Source organism: Pleurodeles waltl, chromosome 3_1 (genome assembly GCF_031143425.1).
Source record: "Pleurodeles waltl isolate 20211129_DDA chromosome 3_1, aPleWal1.hap1.20221129, whole genome shotgun sequence".
Taxonomy (NCBI): domain Eukaryota; kingdom Metazoa; phylum Chordata; class Amphibia; order Caudata; family Salamandridae; genus Pleurodeles; species Pleurodeles waltl.
Window position 1 is genome coordinate 1,367,744,107 of NC_090440.1, and position 17,740 is coordinate 1,367,761,846.

The following is a 17,740-nucleotide window of genomic DNA, read 5'->3' on the forward strand; positions in this document are numbered from 1 at the left end:
TTAATTAGGCCAATCTGCCCCCTGTGGGGTAGAAGCCACTAGACACCAGGAATTTTTGTTTTGTTTACAATGATACGGGGAGTGACCCCTTTGCAAGGGTCACTACACAGGAGGCAATTTTTTTTATTAGGCCTTTTCTACCCCCCGAGGGTATACCGACCAATATTAATTAGGCCGATCTGCCCCAATTTCACACTAGGGGAGCCACCCTTTAGGCAAGGGTCGTTCCCCTGTAGGGCAAATTTATTTTAAGCCATTTCTGCCCCGTTGGGGGTAGATCGGCCTATTTTAATTTGCCGATCTTCCCCAAAGGGGGGCAGAAACCCCTAGGCAGCAGGTATATTTTTTTTATTTTTTTTATTTACAGATATGGCGTTACCCCTTAGGCGAGGGTTGCTCCCCTGGGGGGGGGAATTTATTTTAGGCTATTTCTGCCCGCAGATCGGCCTATTTTTCTTATGCCAATCTGCCACCAAGGGGGGCACGAACCACTAGACACCAGGGACTTCTTTTTTTGCACCAGTTTACCCTTGGTGGGCAAATTTATTTTAGGCCATTTCTGCCACCCTTGGGGTCAGATCAGCCCATCTGCCCCCAGGTGGGCAGAAAGCCCACCAGACACCAGGGAAGAATTGTTTAAAAAAAAAAAGAGGCTATGGGTATGGCCCTACCCCCACCCCTCAATAAATACAGACAAAGATCTTCCACCCACCGGTGGCCAGATGGGGCAATTACCTCTGATCCACTCCCTGGGGGGGGGGGGGCAGAAAGCCTACTAGATGCCAGGGAATAAAAAAAAAAAAAAATACTGGGGTTGTAGCTACCAACCAGTATGGGCATGGTATGCCCCCTGCCCCCGCACACTAAAAGATCTTATCCCAACAGCAAGCCAGAGGACATTCGATTATTTGGGGTTTTGGTTTTAAGTTTGGGCCATGACAGATTGGCTAACTCTCAAAATTGTATCACTTGGAATGGTGAGGGATGCACTTTTTAGACTTTGGAACACTGATATGTAGAAAAATCTACTAGACCATGACCCATCTGAAAACTAAACATCTGGTGAGTCCAGGGTGGTGTGCTTCACATGCACCCGCACCATTTTCCTACCCACAATGCCCTTCAAACCTCCAACGTTGCTTGTAATAACACATTTTCCCCACATTTTTGTGATGGAACCTTCCGGAATCTGCAGGAATCGAAAAAAATTCCTACCACTCAGCATTGTCGCACCTATACCGTTAAAAAAAAATTCTGCACCACTTGTGGGCCTAAAAACATTTTTTTCCCAAAATGCCCTTCTGGACGTGCTTTGGGTTAATTTCAATATGTTTTTGGCTCTTCCCTGTTAGAGGCACTTGGCCTACCTACACAAGTGAAGAATCATTTTTATGGGGAGACTGAGGGGAGGTTGGGAGGTTGGAAATTTGTGCGAGTGCAGTGATCCCTCACAGAAATGTGGGACATTTTTTATTTTTTTAGCTAAATTTGAGGTTTGCTGAGGATTCTGAGTAAGAAAACACTGGGGGATCCACCCAGGTCACACCCCGCTGGACTCCCTCAGGTGTCTAGTTTACAGAAATGTTTGGGGTTAGTAGGTTTCCATAAATGGCTGCTGAGCCCAGGACCAAAACCGCAGGTGCCCCACGCAAAAACTGGCAGTTCTGTATTTGATCATTTTGATGTGTCCACGTAGTGTTTTGGGGCATTTCCTGTCACGGGCACTAGGCCTACCCACACAAGTGAGGTACAATTTTTATCAGGAGACCTGGGGGAATGCTGGGTAGAAGGAAGTTTGTACCTTCCCTCAGATTCCAGAACTTTTCAGCACCGAAATGTGAGGAAAAGGTAGCAAATTATGAGGTTTGCTAAGGATTCTGGGTAACAGAACCTGGTGAGAGCACCACAAGTTACCCCATCCTGGGTTCCCCTAGGTTTCTACTTTTCAGAAATGTCCAGGTTTGCCAGGTTGTCCTAGGTGCTGGCTGAGCTAGAGGCCAAAATCCACAGTTAGGCAATTTGTATTTTTTGGGAAAATGTGATGTGTCTATGTTGTGTTTTGGGGCATTTCCTGTCACGGGCACTAGGCCTTCCCACACAAGTGAGGTACCATTTTTATCGGGAGACTTGGAGGAATGCTGGGTGGAAGGAAATGTGTGCCTCCTCTCAGATTCCAGAACTTTCTATCCCCGAAATGTGAGGAAAAATGTTTTTTTGCCAAATAATGAAGTTTGCAAAGGATTCTGGGTAACAGAACCTGGTGAGAGCCCCACAAGTCACCCCATCCTGGATTCCCCTAGGTGTCTAGTTTTCAAAATGCACAGATTTGGTATGTTTCCTGAGCTAGAGGCCAAAATCCACAGCTAGACACTTTCCAAAAAACACGTCAGATTTCATGGTAAAAATGTGATGTGTCCATGTTGCGTTTCCTGTTGTGGGCATTAGGCCTACTCACGCAAGTGAGGTACCATTTTTATAGGGAGACTTGGGGAAACACAGAATAGAAGAACAAGTGTTATTCCCCCTTGTCTTTTTCTACATTTTCTCCTTCCAAATGTAAGACAGCATGTAAAAAAAGACGTCTATTTGAGAAATGCCCTGTAATTCACATTCTAGTATGGGTGCCCTGGAATTCAGAGATGTGCAAATAACCACTGATTCTCAACACCTTATCTGGTGTCCATTTTGGAAATTCAAAGGTTTCCTTGATACCTATTTTTCACACTTTATATTTCAGCAAATTCATTGCTGTATACCTGGTATACAATGAAAACCCATTGGAAGGTGCCGCTCATATAGTTGCTCTGGGTACCTTGGGGTCTTGATGAATCTACAAACCCTATACATCCTCAGAACCAAAAGCGTCCAGCAGACATAACAGTATATTGCGGTTGAAAATCTGACATCGCAGGTAAAAGTTACAGAGTAGAACGTGGAGAGAAATGGCTGTTTTTTTCACCTTAATTTCAATATTTTTTCATTCAGCTGTTATTTTCTGTAGGAGAACCTTGTCAAAAATACACAAATGACCCCTTGCTTAATTCAGAATTTAGTCTACTTTTCAGAAATGTTTAGCTGTCCGCGATCCAGCATTGGTTTCACACCCATTTCTGTCACTAACTGGAAAGAGGCTAAACGCACAAAAAAATACTAAAAATGGGGTATGTCCCAGTAAGATGCCAAAACTGTGTTGGAAAATGTGGTTTTCTGATTCAAGTCTGCCTGTTCCGGAAGGATGGGAAGATGGTGATTGTAGCACCACAAACCCTTTGCTGATGCCATTTTCAGGGAAAAAACACAAGCCTTCTTCTGCAGCCCCTTTTCTCCAATTTCTTTTAAAAAAAAGAAATGTTTGCTGTATTTTGGCTAATTTCTTGGTCTCCTTTAGGGGCACTCACAAACTCTGGGTACCTCTAGAATCCCTAGGATGTTGGAAAAAAGGATGCAAATTTGGTGTGAGTAGCTTATGTGGATAAAAAGTTGTGAGGGCCTAAGCGCGAACTGCCCTAAATAGCCAAAAACCTGAAGGGGGAAACCGCCTGGCAGTGAAGTGGTTAAAAAAAGAAAACAAGTACAAATTCATTATCAATATTATCATGCTGCCCCTCATGACATCAACTCCTTTTCACTGCCTCATCCTGACCCTCAATTTATGCGTTTGAGTTGTAGAGTCTTCCAACTCCAGCACTTCTGTAAGGATCACACACAGGGCAGTAGCAGGGCTTTAAAAACTGTTTCAAGCTTGAATCTTGTCTTCCCTTTAATTTTTTCCAGAATGCCCAGCACCATAAATTCAGAAGAACTTAGCACAAAGAAAATAGAAAAACGTCTACCTAGCAATTCCCCCAAAATACAGTATGCTAGGAAGCTTGAAGATCAACATTTGTCGCACATAGAAGGAGCAAGCCAACAAATTAACAGGGAGAGCCGAGCCAGAGCCTTGCTTAGATCTCTGAGCCTGTGCATGAGCCAAGCCCCTGAAAATGTTTAGCAAGTAAATTATACAACAAACATATTAGAATATGGTAAGGTGTATTTCTTAACATGCATAAATGTTTCACCTAAGTACATCATAATACTTCACTGCATTGAGAAGGATTTACCAAAAGCGAAGGTCTTTATCCCCTTGCACGCCACGGACATAATGGTTACGTCTGTGGCGGCGCCTCTCAAGCGCCACGGACGCAACCATCATGTCCATGTAAAGGGCCTTGGGGAAAGCGCTAGCGCTCCCCGGAGGGCACCCCCCCACCCCCGCAGGTCACGATTGGGTAGGGAATCGCTTCCCCTGCCACCACCCCAATGACGTCAGCGCCCACTGATATCATTAAACGGTGCAAAGACGCGCTGGAAGCCATTTGCTTCCTGTGCGTCCAGAAGAAATGGAGGTGAGTTTTACCTCCGGGCAGAGGGAATCCCTGTAAAAGAGGCATCTGGGGAAAGGAAAGGGTTTTCATTTCCCTTGATGTCTCTTTTAGCATTCCTGCTGCTCGATTTCATTGCAGGAAAGCCCACTAGACACCAGGGAATTAGAGTGTGTGTGCATGTGTTTGCAGTGTGGGAGAGTGACCCCCTTGGGCGAGGGTCGCTCTCTTTGGGGGCCAATGTATTTTTCACCAGCCTTTTATTTTTAGGCCAATCTTCCCCCATGGGGGGCAGAAAGCCACTAGAAACCAGAGATTGTATTTTTGGCTGATTTGTTTTGTATTGGGGGGGCGGCCCCTTGGGCAAGGATCACCCCCAAAGGGCAAAAAGCACTATTGGGCAGTTCTGACCCCCCCTTGGGGCAGATTAGTCTATTTTTTTAGGCCCATCTGCCCCCCTTCCTGTGCCCTCTTGGATAATGCACCTGTGATACCAAGAGACTGGACTCTACATGGACTTTCCTCCACCATCACCCCAGCCCCTTGCACATACCCCTATACTTATTAGCACATAAATAAACACCCTTGAAACAAATACCAATCTGGAGTCAGTCTAATGATTCACAAATGTATTAGTACAACATTGTTAAAGCATTGCAACGTATATGTACAGTGAAATATACTACAGGATGACCTTAGATGGGCAGCAGTACATAGAACAGGAGCCAGAATGGGGCACAGTGATCTGAAAATAGAGAATCCAAAGGGAACAGTCAGTGGCCATAGACATAGGGTAAGAGGCTGCCTTGTACATTGTCCAACAGATTACTGAAATGTTAAATGGAGTTACAGTCTCTTACCTGTGTGTCACTGTAAGTACTGCTGTATTATGTTTGTTCTGTTGTCCACATCTTCTTCCTCTGCCTCCTCTTCGTCACTGTCCATAGGCTCCACTGCTGCCACAAGACCATCTCCAAGCACATCCTCCTGCCGAAAAGGCACCTCGCATCTCAAGGCCAGGTTGTGCAACATACAGCTTGCCACCTTCTTAGGTGAGTAGTACAGAGATCCACCTGTCAGATGGAGGCACTGGAACCTGGCCTTCAGGAGGCTGAAGGTCCTTTCTATAATCCTCCTTGTACGCCCATGTGCTGCATTGCAACATTCCTCTGCCCTTGTCCTGGATTTCCTCACTGGGGTCAGTAGAAATGAGAGGCTGGGGTAACCAGAGTCACCTGTAAATACAGGGTGACAACTGTTAGGCACACACTAACCCTTAGGGGAAATCCCATACCCAGACATACACATATACTCGGTGGGGACCTTTGGCTCAGCTATTAGCCACACCCAGTGCCTCTGGAGTTGGCCCATCACATATCGGATGCTGCTGTTTCTCAATATAAAGGCGTCATTCACAGAGCCAGGATATTTGGCATTCACATGGGAGATGTACTGGTCCGCCAAACACACCATCTGCACATTCATCGAGTGATAGCTTTTTCCATTCCTGTAAACCTGTTCATTTATCTTGGGGGGGACACAAATGTTACATGTGTACCATCAATGGCACCAATGATGTTAGAGATATGTCCTGGGGCATAAAAGTCATCCTTCACTGTGGCCAAATCCTCCACCTGGTGTAACACGATGTAGCTGTGCATGTGTTTCAGCAGGGCAGACAACACTCTGGTCAACAGGTTGAAGAACATTGGCTGAGACATCCTTGATGCCATGGCCACTGTTATTTGGAAGGAACCACTTGCCAGGAAATGGAGCACTGACAGTGCCTGCACTAGAGGGGGGATTCCTGTGGGCTGGCAGATAGCTGACATCAGGTCTGACTCCAATTGGGCACACAGTTCTAGGATTGTGGCACAATCAAGTCTGTATGTGATGATAATGTGTCTGTCATCCATTGTTGCAAGGTCCACCAGGGTTCTGTACACTGGAGGATTTTCTGGAACACGGAGCAGGGGTAGGTTATCCACCCGGTGGCCACACGAGTGGGTTGACTATACAAGCCTGGATCACTGATGCTTATCGCTATCCCGATGGGGCCCATCCTTTAATACAAGGAGGGTTTTTGTGGTACGAAGAATTCCCGTATTGGGTTATAACATGTGGATTAGGTAAGTTTTTTGGTCCTGACGAATCGCACCGATCTTAACAGACATTTTTTGCGAGAAACATGTTGACCCCGATGATAGAAGTATAGTTAGTTCTGTACTCTAACTCTCCACATTCCCCCAATTCAGGGACTGACTTTTTTTTTTTCTGAGGGTGGACTAGACATTACTTCTAATCCTTACCCACACTCTGTTTTTAATCATGACAGGGGTCTTGGTTGATTAAATACGATATTTCCAGACTTCTAGCCATTTTTATTTTCACATACCCATATACCAATCCCACATAATAGCACTCAGCTACCGGCATTCTTTACACTTAAAAGATCTCCGGCAAAGAGCCCCCATGAGGGGCCCGTCAGGCATTGCAGTGCAGCCCTGACGAGGAGCAAAAGCACGATGATGAAGCATGGCACCATTTGGTGAGTGAGGGCTCTTGTTCTAATAAGAGAAGACTCATAGACTCTATTACTTACTGTTTACATTTGTATTAGTCTATTGGCTGGAACTGTGTACTTTTGTTTTTTTGGTATTATGATGGGAGTACCGTACACAGGACCAACTTTTCTCTAAACACTCCCGATATATTAGCCCTTCTTTGTTTGTATTCGACACTGGAGGATGCCGCCATCTCATATTCTGCCTCAGTGGTTGAAGTCTATGGAAGAGAACGGTGAGCAGAGGGTCATATTTCCACATCTATTGCACTAATGCTGATTAATTTACATTACAGAAGCAGTATGTGAACTCGAGAGTCAGTTGATGTACCAATGTCTGCTGTGACGCAGTTAGGTGCCATGCCCTGTGTCCCCCCTGAAATGGCGGCTGCCTGACCTGTGAGGAGGGACATGTGGAAATGAGGTAATTGCGCTGGTGTTCTGCACCACCGCACAACTTCGCATTGGTTATTATTGGGCTCTATGGGTTCCAGGAGCCAATGTCGATGTACGGCGGCGGTGACGGTACACACCGCCACGGACGTGACCGCCGTTTTCTAACTATTCACTAACTTGCTACCCTCAACAGGAGAGGACCTACACTGCAAGTGCTGCTGTGACCTGTGTCTGGAAGCGACAAAGGCTCATGTGTGTGGGGAAAAGGCCTCTGCCTTCACTGCAGAGGAGTTGGAGAAACTGGCGGATGGGGTCCTACTCTAGTGCACTCTACGGTCCTCCAGACAAACAGGTGATTACACTGTGAGCATGATATGATGCGTGGGTCATGAATGTTTGGAGTGCTGTGGATGTAAGCCACATGTTGGGGGGTGCTGAGGCATCCTGGCAAGAGTGCAGCATGTAAGGTGGTCAGTATATGTGCATCAGGGCATGGGTAGAAACTGGTGGGCAATGAGTATGACGGTCCGGACGGGTAAGTCATTTCCTTTTCTGCTGTTGTTTTCCTCCAGGTCAGTGCCCACCAGAAGAAGGGTATTTGGCATGCCATCGCCAAGGAGTTGTGGACCCTGGGGGTCTTTCACAGGCAGAGCACCTACTGCCGCAAGAGATGGGAGGGCCTGCACCGCTGGTCAAAGAAGACGGCAGAGGCCCAGCTGCGGCTGGATTCCCAACGTGGAAGGGGTGCACATCGCACCATGACCCCCCTGATGATCCGCATCCTGGCACTGGCCTATCTGGAATTGGATGGGCGCTTGAGAGCATCACAGCAGCCACAGGGGGTGAGTACAGATTCTGAAAGCTGACTTTGCACGTGTTAGGAGGTAGCTGGGTGGGGGATGTGGGATGTGGGTGCCCCTAGGCCAGGGAGGTCATGGCAGGGTAGGTCCCTTGTTGGACAGGCTCTGGAGCACTCCTACCCCAATGGTGTAAGTGGCCATCTACCACTGGGCAGGGTCCTGTGGGTATCTGCTGTGCAGATGCTGGAGTTAGGCATTGTACCCCATGGGCTGGTGACTGTCTCAGTAAATGGTTGGGCATGGCCTGGTGGATAGTGTTGATCCCTTGATTAGTGTAGGCCAACAGTGTTATTGTTGCTGGCATTGACCAAGTATATCCTTTGTCTCTTCCCCTCCCTTTTTGTTTCGTCACCCTGTCCTTCTGTGCATTGACATCTACTGGCAGAGCAGCAGAGGCACCGGCGACGGAGGAAGCTGCATCCCACATGGGCCTGGAGGCTGAATCCACCCAGGGTGAAGGCACCAGTGGGACGGAGGGCGAGGGGAGCACCACGACGGGGACAGGAGGGGAGACCACAGACAGCGACTCCTACTCCGATGGAAGCTCCCTGGCGGTGGTGGACACCTCTGTGCCCACCCCAACAACAGGTACAGCTGCCACCCCCCCTACCAGCACCGCCCTCCCAGCAGCCCCTCAGCGTGTTTCCTGTGCCCGCTCACCCAAGAGGGTGGGCATCTCCTTCGCCCCAGGCACCTCAGGCCCTGCCCCAGTCAGCCCTGCTGCCCTCAGTGAGGAGGCTATTGACCTCCTGAGATCTCTCACTGTTGAGCAGTCAACCATTCTGAATGCCATCCAGGGTGTCGAGAGGCATTTGCAACAAACAAATGCATACCTGGAGGGCATTCACTCTGGTGTGGTGGCCCAACAGAGAGCATTTCAGGCTCTGGCCTCAGCACTGATGGCAGCCCTTGTCCCTGTGTCTAGCCTCCCTCCTCCAACTTCCTCTACCCAGACCCAATCCCCTCAACCTCAGCCTATCCCAAGCACACCTTCAGACCAGCATTCACCCAAATCACCACACAAAAGTGGCTCAGGAAAATATAAGCACCACACTTCATCTCACAGGCACTCACACAAGCACCATGCCCATGCAAATACACCAACATCCACTGCCTCCACTGTGTCCCCCTCCTCCTCATCATCCACCCCCCTCCCAGTAGTGTCTACACTCACACCTGCATGCACTACATCTTCATCCACTACATCCATCACCAGCACACCCATCATAAAACACAGCCCTCACGATCAGTCACCACCCCCACAACCATGCACACATGCCCTGTGTCCTCTCCCAGTGTGTCTGTGATCCCTCTTCCCAAAGTACACAAACACAAGCAGATACAGCCATCCACCTCACAACAGCATCTAGCCCATGCACCTTCACCCAAACTCAGCAGACAGACACCTCCTACAACCACTCCCTCTTCCTCCACTTCTAAACCGTCTCCATCTTCTCGCCCCAGTGTGTCTAAAAAACTGTTCCTGGCTAACATTGACCTCTTCCCTACGCCTCCCTCCCTCGTCCTTCCCCTTGGGCCAGGGTGTCCAGATCCCAGGCCAGCACCTCAGCCACCAAGTCGGCCGACGCTGTGGTACCTGCAACTCCCAGACGATCAAAGGGGGCACCCGTCAGGCCAGTCAGTGTGCCACCGACCCCTGCAAAGGACCAACCCATTCTGCCACCTGCCAAGGTGAAGAAGGGGCCAGCATGCAGGACGGCCAAGGAGCATGACCCACCCAGCAAGGCCTCCTCCAAAACTCCAGCTGCCAGTGCCAAGGTCCCAGCATCATTGCCAAGGTGATGAAGGGGCAGAAAAGCCAAGGCAGAGCACTTCAGGCCTTGGAGGCTCCAGATGAGGGCCTGGTGCCCACCATCAGAACCAACAGCCCCGCCACCTGTTCCCCGGCAAGCACCACCACAAGCACTGCAGCAAGCACCGCCACAAGCACCGCCGCAAGCAGCACCATCCCCAGTGGGCAGCCGTCCAAGGCTGCAGGAGACGGGCTGGTGCCTCCCTTCACCACTACCAGCACCTGCACCACGGCTAGCATGCCAGCATCCCTGCCACAGGCACCGCCGCAAGAACCGCCACCTGCACCGCCACCTCCCCCGCCGCTGCCACAACAACTGTCAGCAGCAGCATCCCCAGTGGGCAGCCATCCGAGGCTGCAGGAGACGGCCTGGAGCCTCCCCCACCACTGAAAGCACCCCCACCAGCACCGGCACTACCACCAGTTTGCAGCCTTAGTCGCCGCAGGATGGAGTTTGGCACTGCCTCCATGGAGTATCATGCAACCTGTTCCCTGCAAATCCTGTGCCTCAGACACCCAGGTGGGGGAATGTGAACTGCTGCACCCCAAGTGCTGCATCACTGGGCACAAAGCCCCCTCCAGAACCAATGGAGAAATGCATCAACTTACCCAATCCCTGGCAGGATGAAGCACACTGGGCACAAAGCCCTCTCCAGAACCAGTGGAGAAATGCATCCACTCACCCCATCCTTGGCAGGGTGAAGCACACTGGGCACAAATCCCCCTCCAGAACCAGTGGAAAAATGCATCCACTCACCCAATCCTTGGCAGGATGAAGCATGCTGGGCACAAAGCCCCCTCCAGAACCAGTGGAGAAATGCATCCACACACCCCATCCTTGGCAGGATGAAGCACACTGGGCACAAAGCCCTCTCCAGAACCAGTGGAGAAATGCATCCACTCACCCAATCCTTGGCAGGATAAAGCACATTGGGCACAAAGCCCCCTCCAGAACCAGTGGAGAAGCCGCCCACTAGAGAGACTGTGGCCTTGCACTCCCCAGGACCAAGCAGTGGGCAAACCACCCACTTGAGAGACTGTGGCCTTGCACTTCTATGACCAAGCAGTGGGCAACCCACCCACTAGAGAGACTGTGGCCTTGCACTCCCCAGGAGCAAGCAGTGGGCAATGAGCCCCCTTGAGGAGCAGTGCCGTTGTACCATCTTCGGGCTGAGGAGCCCCCCCTTCCCCGTCCCCCTGAGGTGCATGTGTGTTTACGACCTGATGCCCCTGCAGGGCTCTCTTCGTATTGAGGCAGGAGTCAAGTGTGGGCTTGGCCCATGATTTTTGGCTGAGTGGGCCACAGACATTTGCAAAGGACAGTGTACGGCCTTCTGTACATATTGTAAATATTTGTATATACTGTTTTTCTGTATTCGTCAAGTATATCTGCATAGTTCAAAATATCACTGATTTAACATAATTCCTTTTGTCTATGCGTTCTTCCAGGGGGTAACGGGGTGTAAATGTACTGTTGTTGCATGTGTTTGTGTGCATAGTGTTGTGGGTGAGGGTAGGGGTGTTGCGTGTGTGTGTCACTTTCTTTTTCCTCCCCCATCCATTGTATGCTAGGTGCAGTACTCACCGTGGTCGTCGCCGCCACCTTTGATATTCCTCGTGTATGAGGAGGTAGACCTGCAGCTCGGGCTCCATGGCGTCCTGATTCTTCATTGATTGTCGAGAGGTGAGTGGTTTCCCTTCCAAAGACTGTTTCCGTCATGCTTTTGATGTCGTTGGTACCGCCCCGGGAAAGCTGGGGGATTGGCGGGTTGTAATAGGGTGGGCGGTACATTGTCCGCTGTGGTGTTTTTTGGTACCGCCGTGGCGGTCGGTGTATTAAAGTGGCTGTATGGTTTAGCGGTTTCCGCCGTGGTTGTGATCCCATTTTTTTTACCACTGGCATTACTGCCACTTTAACACCGACCGCCAGGTGTGTAATGAGGGCCTAATTCTTTAAAAATTCATATCTCTGGTTCCCCTTACCCGATTTTAATTGTTTTGGTGTTATTTTAAAGATAGAAATATGCTGTATGGTTATAAATAGGTGTTGGGTTTTATTGTGTTTTCTGTTTTATTTATTTACTGTTTTGTGATTTTTAAACACTTTACACACTTGTCTCCTAAATTAAGTTTTAACACTCATTGCCAAGCTACCAAGGGTTGAGCTGGGTTTCATTTATTGAGACCTAACTAGACCTAAGTGGGGGTCTTCGTCCATCATACCTCATGGTGCTAGATTATAATGACTGCAGTTAATGAACAGCAAGTAACCAAAGGATCTCAGTGTTAAAGCAGGAACTAACTTACTTATCTACACAAAATAAAACTCTGTCATCTGCATGTTACACAATGTGCTTTGCGGGTTACCCATTAACCCTCTTTGTTACTGTGAGTCAGAACTGAATCTGGAGAAAACACAGATATCTCCAGCAGGTGCATTATTCACCATAGTTATTTCACCTTTGTTCATTTTCCCTGAGATTTACCTGGGATTCCCTGGGCATACAAAGATCTTTGCACCAGGTCCCCTAACCCCATAAGATATTTTAAAAATTAAGCACTTGCGACCAGTTAAGCCAGAACAGACTGACTGTCATGTTTCTCCTTCTTACCATTATTTTTGTGGAAGGGTTTAATCCGTTGGGTGCCTGGGACGTAACAGTTACATCCTGGGCAGCACCACTCGGGTGCCCAGGACATAAATGTTATGTCCTACACCAGGCCCATGGTAGGAGCATCAGAGGTTGCCTCCCATCGCACTGGAAGCTCAGCTTTCAGTGTGACCGAGGTGAAACAGATTACTTTCTCCTCGGTACAGGGGCATGGGAGGTCAGGGAGGCATAAAAAGAAAAGGAAAGGCTTTTCCATTCCCTTTCATGTCTCTCTGAGTATTCCTGCAGCCCGATCGCAAAGCAATCGGCTGCTTGAATGCCACTAGACACCAGGGATTTTTGTTTTGGTTGTTTTCATTTACAAAGGGAGCGACCCCTTAGGCAAGCGTCACTCCCCAGATGGTAATTTTTATATTCTGCTCCACCCCCACTTGGGGCAGATTGCCCTATATTAATTAGGCCAATCTGCCCCCTGTGGGGTAGAAGCCACTAGACACCAGGAATTTTTGTTTTGTTTACAATGATACGGGGAGTGACCCCTTTGCAAGGGTCACTACACAGGAGGCAATTTTTTTTATTAGGCCTTTTCTACCCCCGAGGGTATACCGACCAATATTAATTAGGCCGATCTGCCCCAATTTCACACTAGGGGAGCCACCCTTTAGGCAAGGGTCGTTCCCCTGTAGGGCAAATTTATTTTAAGCCATTTCTGCCCCGTTGGGGGTAGATCGGCCTATTTTAATTTGCCGATCTTCCCCAAAGGGGGGCAGAAACCCCTAGGCACCAGGTATATTTTTTTTATTTTTTTTATTTACAGATATGGCGTTACCCCTTAGGCGAGGGTTGCTCCCCTGGGGGGGGAATTTATTTTAGGCTATTTCTGCCCGCAGATCGGCCTATTTTTCTTATGCCAATCTGCCACCAAGGGGAGCACGAACCACTAGACACCAGGGACTTCTTTTTTTGCACCAGTTTACCCTTGGTGGGCAAATTTATTTTAGGCCATTTCTGCCACCCTTGGGGTCAGATCAGCCCATCTGCCCCCAGGTGGGCAGAAAGCCCACCAGACACCAGGGAAGAATTGTTTTTAAAAAAAAAGAGGCTATGGGTATGGCCCTACCCCCACCCCTCAATAAATACAGACAAAGATCTTCCACCCACCGGTGGCCAGATGGGGCAATTACCTCTGATCCACTCCCTGGGGGGGGGGGGGGGGCAGAAAGCCTACTAGATGCCAGGGAATAAAAAAAAAAAAAAATACTGGGGTTGTAGCTACCAACCAGTATGGGCATGGTATGCCCCCTGCCCCCGCACACTAAAAGATCTTATCCCAACAGCAAGCCAGAGGACATTCGATTATTTGGGGTTTTGGTTTTAAGTTTGGGCCATGACAGATTGGCTAACTCTCAAAATTGTATCACTTGGAATGGTGAGGGATGCACTTTTTAGACTTTGGAACACTGATATGTAGAAAAATCTACTAGACCATGACCCATCTGAAAACTAAACATCTGGTGAGTCCAGGGTGGTGTGCTTCACATGCACCCGCACCATTTTCCTACCCACAATGCCCTTCAAACCTCCAACGTTGCTTGTAATAACACATTTTCCCCACATTTTTGTGATGGAACCTTCCGGAATCTGCAGGAATCGAAAAAAATTCCTACCACTCAGCATTGTCGCACCTATACCGTTAAAAAAAAATTCTGCACCACTTGTGGGCCTAAAAACATTTTTTTCCCAAAATGCCCTTCTGGACCTGCTTTGGGTTAATTTCAATATGTTTTTGGCTCTTCCCTGTTAGAGGCACTTGGCCTACCTACACAAGTGAAGAATCATTTTTATGGGGAGACTGAGGGGAGGTTGGGAGGTTGGAAATTTGTGCGAGTGCAGTGATCCCACACAGAAATGTGGGACATTTTTTATTTTTTTAGCTAAATTTGAGGTTTGCTGAGGATTCTGAGTAAGAAAACACTGGGGGATCCACCCAAGTCACACCCCGCTGGACTCCCTCAGGTGTCTAGTTTACAGAAATGTTTGGGGTTAGTAGGTTTCCATAAATGGCTGCTGAGCCCAGGACCAAAACCGCAGGTGCCCCACGCAAAAACTGGCAGTTCTGTATTTGATCATTTTGATGTGTCCACGTAGTGTTTTGGGGCATTTCCTGTCACGGGCACTAGGCCTACCCACACAAGTGAGGTACAATTTTTATCAGGAGACCTGGGGGAATGCTGGGTAGAAGGAAGTTTGTACCTTCCCTCAGATTCCAGAACTTTTCAGCACCGAAATGTGAGGAAAAGGTAGCAAATTATGAGGTTTGCTAAGGATTCTGGGTAACAGAACCTGGTGAGAGCACCACAAGTTACCCCATCCTGGGTTCCCCTAGGTTTCTACTTTTCAGAAATGTCCAGGTTTGCCAGGTTGTCCTAGGTGCTGGCTGAGCTAGAGGCCAAAATCCACAGTTAGGCAATTTGTATTTTTTGGGAAAATGTGATGTGTCTATGTTGTGTTTTGGGGCATTTCCTGTCACGGGCACTAGGCCTTCCCACACAAGTGAGGTACCATTTTTATCGGGAGACTTGGAGGAATGCTGGGTGGAAGGAAACCTCCCCTCCTCTCAGATTCCAGTTTGCAAAGGATTCTGGGTAACAGAACCTGGTGAGAGCCCCACAAGTCACCCCATCCTGGATTCCCCTAGGTGTCTAGTTTTCAAAATGCACAGATTTGGTATGTTTCCTGAGCTAGAGGCCAAAATCCACAGCTAGACACTTTCCAAAAAACACGTCAGATTTCATTGTAAAAATGTGATGTGTCCATGTTGCGTTTCCTGTTGTGGGCATTAGGCCTACTCACGCAAGTGAGGTACCATTTTTATAGGGAGACTTGGGGAAACACAGAATAGAAGAACAAGTGTTATTCCCCCTTGTCTTTTTCTACATTTTCTCCTTCCAAATGTAAGACAGCATGTAAAAAAAGACGTCTATTTGAGAAATGCCCTGTAATTCACATTCTAGTATGGGTGCCCTGGAATTCAGAGATGTGCAAATAACCACTGATTCTCAACACCTTATCTGGTGTCCATTTTGGAAATTCAAAGGTTTCCTTGATACCTATTTTTCACACTTTATATTTCAGCAAATGCATTGCTGTATACCTGGTATACAATGAAAACCCATTGGAAGGTGCAGCTCATATAGTTGCTCTGGGTACCTTGGGGTCTTGATGAATCTACAAACCCTATACATCCTCAGAACCAAAAGCGTCCAGCAGACATAACAGTATATTGCGGTTGAAAATCTGACATCGCAGGTAAAAGTTACAGAGTAGAACGTGGAGAGAAATGGCTGTTTTTTTCACCTTAATTTCAATATTTTTTCATTCAGCTGTTATTTTCTGTAGGAGAACCTTGTCAAAAATACACAAATGACCCCTTGCTTAATTCAGAATTTAGTCTACTTTTCAGAAATGTTTAGCTGTCCGCGATCCAGCATTGGTTTCACACCCATTTCTGTCACTAACTGGAAAGAGGCTAAACGCACAAAAAATACTAAAAATGGGGTATGTCCCAGTAAGATGCCAAAACTGTGTTGGAAAATGTGGTTTTCTGATTCAAGTCTGCCTGTTCCGGAAGGATGGGAAGATGGTGATTGTAGCACCACAAACCCTTTGCTGATGCCATTTTCAGGGAAAAAACACAAGCCTTCTTCTGCAGCCCCTTTTCTCCAATTTCTTTAAAAAAAAAGAAATGTTTGCTGTATTTTGGCTAATTTCTTGGTCTCCTTTAGGGGCACTCACAAACTCTGGGTACCTCTAGAATCCCTAGGATGTTGGAAAAAAGGATGCAAATTTGGTGTGAGTAGCTTATGTGGATAAAACGTTGTGAGGGCCTAAGCGCGAACTGCCCTAAATAGCCAAAAACCTGAAGGGGGAAACCGCCTGGCAGTGAAGTGGTTAAAAAAAGAAAACAAGTACAAATTCATTATCAATATTATCATGCTGCCCCTCATGACATCAACTCCTTTTCACTGCCTCATCCTGACCCTCAATTTATGCGTTTGAGTTGTAGAGTCTTCCAACTCCAGCACTTCTGTAAGGATCACACACAGGGCAGTAGCAGGGCTATAAAACTGTTTCAAGCTTGAATCTTGTCTTCCCTTTAATTTTTTCCAGAATGCCCAGCACCATAAATTCAGAAGAACTTAGCACAAAGAAAATAGAAAAACGTCTACCTAGCAATTCCCCCAAAATACAGTATGCTAGGAAGCTTGAAGATCAACATTTGTCGCACATAGAAGGAGAAAGCCAACAAATTAACAGGGAGAGCCGAGCCAGAGCCTTGCTTAGATCTCTGAGCCTGTGCATGAGCCAAGCCCCTGAAAATGTTTAGCAAGTAAATTATACAACAAACATATTAGAATATGGTAAGGTGTATTTCTTAACATGCATAAATGTTTCACCTAAGTACATCATAATACTTCACTGCATTGAGAAGGATTTACCAAAAGCGAAGGTCTTTATCCCCTTGCACGCCACGGACATAATGGTTACGTCTGTGGCGGCGCCTCTCAAGCGCCACGGACGCAACCATCACGTCCATGTAAAGGGCCTTGGGGAAAGCGCTAGCGCTCCCCGGAGGGCACCCCCCCACCCCCGCAGGTCACGATTGGGTAGGGAATCGCTTCCCCTGCCACCACCCCAATGACGTCAGCGCCCACTGATATCATTAAACGGTGCAAAGACGCGCTGGAAGCCATTTGCTTCCTGTGCGTCCAGAAGAAATGGAGGTGAGTTTTACCTCCGGGCAGAGGGAATCCCTGTAAAAGAGGCATCTGGGGAAAGGAAAGGGTTTTCATTTCCCTCGATGTCTCTTTTAGCATTCCTGCTGCTCGATTTCATTGCAGGAAAGCCCACTAGACACCAGGGAATTAGAGTGTGTGTGCATGTGTTTGCAGTGTGGGAGAGTGACCCCCTTGGGCGAGGGTCGCTCTCTTTGGGGGCCAATGTATTTTTCACCAGCCTTTTATTTTTAGGCCAATCTTCCCCCATGGGGGGCAGAAAGCCACTAGAAACCAGAGATTGTATTTTTGGCTGATTTGTTTTGTATTGGGGGGGCGGCCCCTTGGGCAAGGATC